Source organism: Acomys russatus, chromosome X, assembly GCF_903995435.1.
Source record: "Acomys russatus chromosome X, mAcoRus1.1, whole genome shotgun sequence".
NCBI lineage: Eukaryota > Metazoa > Chordata > Mammalia > Rodentia > Muridae > Acomys > Acomys russatus.
The window spans coordinates 18,263,194-18,269,193 of NC_067169.1; positions in this window are offsets into that span (position 1 = coordinate 18,263,194).

Below are 6,000 nucleotides of genomic sequence, written 5' to 3' on the forward strand. Positions count from 1 at the left end.
GGCAGCACTCTGGAGGCAGGTGGATTTGAAATGGAAGCCAACCTGGTATGCATAGCAAATTCCAAGGCAGCTAGGGTCAAACAGAAACCTTATCTGAATGGTCAGGACAGAAAATACTGCATAGGGTGATATTAAGGAGTAGGAAGTCTGGCTGGCTAGATGGCTCAGTGGTTAAGAGCACTGGCTGCTCTTCCAGAGGTCCTGAGTTCAATTCCCAGCAACCACATGGCAGCTCACAACCATCTGTTATGTGATCTGGTGCCCTTTTCTGGTGTGCAAGCAGAATGCTGTATAAATAGTAAATTCCTTAGAAAGGAATGGGAAGTCTTAAGATAAGGCACCACCTAGTCAAAGGATAGGGCAGGAGGTCAGGATAGATGAAGTAAGAACACTAAACGATGAGTGTAAAGAGGACTAGAATGTAAGCTTGTTACAAAATTTAGGAGCCCACCCCAGACTTATGAATGAACATATTCAAAGGATTTCTGAGCAGAGGAGACACGCATAGCAATAAGCTGAGCGAGGCATGGTGGTGGCTCTCTGGGTTGCAGGACAGCTAAGATAACACAAAGAAGCCCTGTCTCAAAAAAAAAAAAAAAAAAAATGAGCCGGATGTGGTGATGCACACCTTTAATCCCAGCACTTGGGAGGCAGAGGCAGGTGGATTGTTGTGAGTTTGAGTCAGCCTGGTCTACAAAGTGAGTCCAGGACAGCCAAGGCTACACAGAGACCCTGTCTTGAGGGGGGGGAAAAAAAGTAACCCCAGCTTCTGCCTTCCTGGTGCCACCACCTCCTTCCTGGTTTCAGTACACCTCTTAACACCTCATGCCACCTAGGCTTTCCTTCAAGTAGTCTTCCACTCTGCACCATGAAGTTAGCAGATTTCAGCCTTTGATGGTCCCCCCCCCCCACAGAGTTTCTCTATGTTAGCCTTGGCTGTCCTGGGTTCTTTGCATTCATAAGCTCTGCAGGTCATATAGCTAGGAAACGGGAAGATGAGTCTGGAAGATAAATGACCTTCCGCCAGTGGAGTCACTATTGTCGTGTACTTTGGCTGTGACCTTCACACACTTGACAGTGAAACTGCCCTGGATCCTCTTAGAGCCTCCGTGAGCTGCAGGTTCTTTTCTATATCATCGTAACTGAAGTAACCTCCAGGAACTGCTTTTAATGACTTGATCAGCACAAGACCAAGACTCCCTCCAGCACTTCCTGGCCACTAAGGCAGTTAAGTGTGCCTCTTAGTCGACTACAAATTAACTGCCTTCTCATTAGCTTGTTCAAACTAGTATATAATCTAGTGAAAGCATGTAAATAAAACTTGAAGTGAAGCTGGGTGCAATGGCACACTCCCTTTATTCCCATTATTGGGAGGCAGAAGCAAGTGGATTTCTGGAGGCCTGGTGTACATGGTGAGTTCCAGGACAGCTAGAGCTACATAATAGGTCTTGTCTAAAAAAAAAAAATTAAGTTTGTGTGGTGTGTGGTGTGTGTGTGTGTGCCTGCCAGAGCCAGAAGAAGGTATCAGATCCCCTGGAGCTGGAGTTCCAGCCATTGTGAGCTGCCTTGTGTCCTAAGAACTGAACTTGCGTTCTCTGGAAAAGCAGCAAACAGTTTTAAATGCTGAGCCACCTCTAACCTGTAAAAACTGAAAACTGCAGAATAAGTGCAAGAGGTAGCTGTAGTTCCAATAACATAAGCTCTGTTCCAGAAATGCCCTGACAGATGCACCCTCAAGCTTCACAGTAAATGTGAATGTAGGTCATGGAGGGACGGACACTGACCATGACAGGGAGAAGAGTTGTTAAGGAAAGGATGTTACTGGAGAAGGAAGGGTTCAAGAGGAAGTGGGAGTTGAGGAGAGCCCCAAAATGGGAGGAGTCAAAAGTATTTGGCTCTAATTTTGTATGTGTGTAAATGCCACGTGTATACAGATGCTCTTGGAGGCCAGAAATGGACTGGGGATCCTTAGGAGCTGGAGTTAAAGGCAGTTCTGACCCACATGATGTGGGTGCTGGGATCTGAACTCGGTTCCTCTACAAGTGCAGCACGTGCTCTTAACCACTGACCCAGCTTCCAAGGGGAAAATTGTGTGAAAATGCTATAATAAGGCCTGTAATCTCAGCACTTGGGAGGCAGAGGCCAGCCTGGTCTACAAATTGAGTCCAGGACATCCAGGGTTACAAAGATAAACCCTGTCTCGAAACTACCGTGAAAAATAGTAAGACAAAAATTTAGTATCCCAGATCTAACCTTCATACCTGTGAGACAGGTTTTTTCTAATGAAACTGATTCACAAACAGGTTATACAATTTGCCTGAGATCAGCAGAGCCTCTCCCAGTGGCCAAGTTACACTGTCTTGGAAAATTATACTGCAGCAAATGCGCAAAAGCCAGCACACACCCTTCACATTCAATCCTGTCGTTAGGTTATGGTATCCAACCTGGCCTTCCTGAGACACTGTCTCAGAAAAAAGGACTAACAAGATGGCTCAGCGGGTTGAAGACCCTTTCTGCCAAGGCTGAGGTCCTGAGCTTGATCCCTGGAATTTACAATTGTACCCAATCCAGTGACTTTCACACATGCATTGTGGGGTTGGTAGCCCCTCTCCTAAATACATTTTTTTTCTCGAGATAGAGTTTCTCTGTGTAGCCTTGACTGTCCTGGACTTGCTTTGTAGACCAGGCTGGCCTCGAAGTCATGGTGATCCACCTGCCTCTGCCTCCCAAGTGCAGGGATTAAAGGTGCCACCACACCCAGCCCCAGGTGGTGGTGCACTCCTGGCTGGTTGCACATGTCTTTAATCCTAGCACTGGGGAGATAAAAACAGGAGGATCAGAAGTTCAAGGTCAACCTTAGGTGCATACCCAGTTGAACTCCAAACTGGCCTGGTCTACTTAAGGCCCTGTCTCACAAAAAAACAAGGGCTGGAGAGATGGCTCAGAGGTTAAGAGCACTCACTGCTCTTGCAGAGGTCTTGACATCAATTCCCAGCAACCACATGGTGGCTCACCACCATCAATAACGTGATTTGATGTTCTCTTCTGGCCTGCAGGTGTACATGCAGGCAGAGCACTGTATACATAATAAATAAAATCTAAAATAAAATAAAAGATAATAAAGGACTTGACACCAATTGTGATGATCCAATGTTTGGGAAGTGGGGACAGAAAGATCATTCAAGGTTATCCTCACCTACATGAGTTAGAGGCCAGCCTGGGTTACACGATACCTTGTTTTTAAAGCAAACTAAAATATTAAATACTAAGATATAGGCTTTGGTCAGGACCAGTCTGTGGAATTTCCCAATGGGTGTGTGTGTGTGTGTGTGTGTGTGGTGTGTGTGTGTGTGTGTGTGTGTGTTCTGAGCACTTGTCTGTTTTTTTATTCCTCACTTTAGGCAACCTAAAAACATTGCTTAATTGATGGTTAGTTTTTTGTTTCCAGCTTGACAGAGGGAATCTCAACTTGAAAATGCCTCCATCAGATTGACCTGTAGGGATATCTGTAGGGACATTTTCTTAATGAGGGTGGTGCCGCCTGTACTCAGGTGGGCATGGTTGTATAAAGAAGCAGGCTCAGGCTACAGCGAGCCTTGGGGAGGAAGCCAGTAAGCAGTGTTCCTCCACTACCTCCGCTTCAGTTCCTGGCTTCATTTTCAGCCCTGACTTTCCTTAGATTGTGACCTGGGAGTTGTAAGGTGTGATAAACCATCTCCTACCCCAAGTTCCTTTTTGTTTGTTAACTTTGTTTTGTTTGTTTATTTTTTTATGATTATGTATACAGTGCTCTGCCTGCATATACACTCACAGGCCAGAAGAGGGCATCAGATCACATTATAGATGGTTGTGAGCCACCATGTGGTTGCTGGGAATTGAACTCAGAACCTCTGGAACAGCAAGCAGTGCTCTTAACCTCTAAGCCATCTCTCCAGCCCTGTGGTGTTTTTGTTTTTGTTTGTTTGTTTGTTTTGAGGCAGGATTTGTTACAGAGAGCCCTGGCTGTCCTGGACTCACTCTGTAGACCAGGCTGTTCTCTGAACTCACAGAGATCCTCCTGCCTCTGCCTCTCCCAGTGCTGGAATTAGGTGTGCACCACCACACCTAGCCCCAAGTTCCTTTTGGTCAGTGTTTTATCACAGCACTAGAAAGCTAAACTAAGACAATTGATTGTATTTACTGTGAAAGTTAAAATTTGAAATTGGAGCTGGGTGTGGTGGCGCATGCCTTTAAAAGTTGTGTCAGCTGATTTTGAGATACAGTAGAAAACTATGCTAAACGTCGAGTTTCTTTACCTCTTTTAAGAAAGTTCGTTATTTGTTGGAGGATTCTTCCACAATACACCTGTGGTGGTAGGAAAACAATTTATAGACTTGGTTCTCTCCTTCCACCTTTACATGGATCCAAGTGATTTAACAACAAACGCTTGTGAAACAAACACCCCCAGTGAGCCATAGCCACCCTGCTTGCTTGCTTTTTGGGATAGGTGCTTACTGTGTAGCCAGGGTGGCCTAGAATTGATTACGTAGGCCAGGCTGGATTCAAACTCATGATCCTCCTGCCGCCCTCTTCCTCCCGCTTCACCCCTTTATAGGATTACCATTATACTACACTTAACATCTTCAGTTTCAGCCTTGGAAATTCTGTTTATCTTTATGGCACTGAGAGGAATATTTGAGATGCAGATTCTAGATTAGGTGAATAACAGATAACAGATGATTATGATAGTTTCCTGATTGCATCTTATTAAGAACACTGGCAGGGGCGGGGTAGTGGCCCATGCCTTTGTCTCCCCCTCCCCCCCTCCCCCAGAGCTGAGGACTGAACCCAGAGCCTTGCACTTGCTAGGCAAGCGCTCTACCACTGAGCTAAATCCCCAACCCCGGCCCACGCCTTTGATCCCAGCATTCCAGAGGCAGAGGCAGTCGATCTCTGAGTTGGAGGCCAGCCTGGTCTACAGAGCTAGTTCTAGGACTGCCAAGGCGACACAGAGAAAGCCTTTCTCAAAAAAGAAAACCCCAGCACACTCAAGTTTCCTAGGGGTAACCATGCATGTCCAGTTACTCCCAGTGACCACACGCATGGATTCTTCTCATCACATGAGTGTTTAGCGATTCATCACTGCTCTAAGGACTAGAGACAGGCCAGGCAGTGGTGTCGCACACCTTTAATCCCAACACTCGGGAGGCAAAGGCAGGAGGATCACTGAGTTCGAGGCCAGCCTGGTCTACAAAGCTAGTTCAGGACAGCCAAGGCTAACACAGAAAGACCCTGTCTTGAAAAAAAAAAACCAAAACAACAACAAAAAAACCTAGAGAATGTTCTAGGAGTTAGTCTCTGCATATATTTTATTTGCCTGGCCAAATTTGTGCTGCTAAGAAGCCTAAACCTACTTTCACAAGAAAGTTACACTTCTGTCCCAACACTCGGGCGGCAGAGGCAGGTGATCTCTGTGAGCTTGAGGTCAGCCTGGTCTACAAAGGGAGTCCAGGACAGCCAGAGCTACACACATACAAACCCTGTCTCGAAAAACCAAAACCAAACAAAAAAGTTATACTTCCGATTTTTAGCTAGTGGTCGGCGTGCTCACCCTTCCTTCTGACTCCAGTACATTATCCCTGTGTATGCAAAAGGTGTCAATGAGGGGAATGAATAGAACTCAAGGGGTGGAGCCTCCGTCCTTGTACTGGGAAACTACAGTCCTTTAATGCGCCTGCGAGGCTCCCACGCCCTGGGAAAGGTTCCTATCGATTTGCTCTGTGCTCCGCAGCTTTTTCTGGTTGCAGGCAGCCATCTTGCCTGGAGCTTGAGACAGGGAGAAGAGAGAGAAGGAACGGGTGACACTGGGCCCAGGGCCGCCCCGGGGGCCTCAAGAGCCAGGGGCAGCCCCAGAGGTGGTCCTGGTCCTAGGATCAGAATAGGGAAGGCGGAGGGCAGAAGGCTTGATGGGTGGGGAATAATCAAACAAGACTGGCTGGGTGGGGGAGGGGCGTTGCTAAG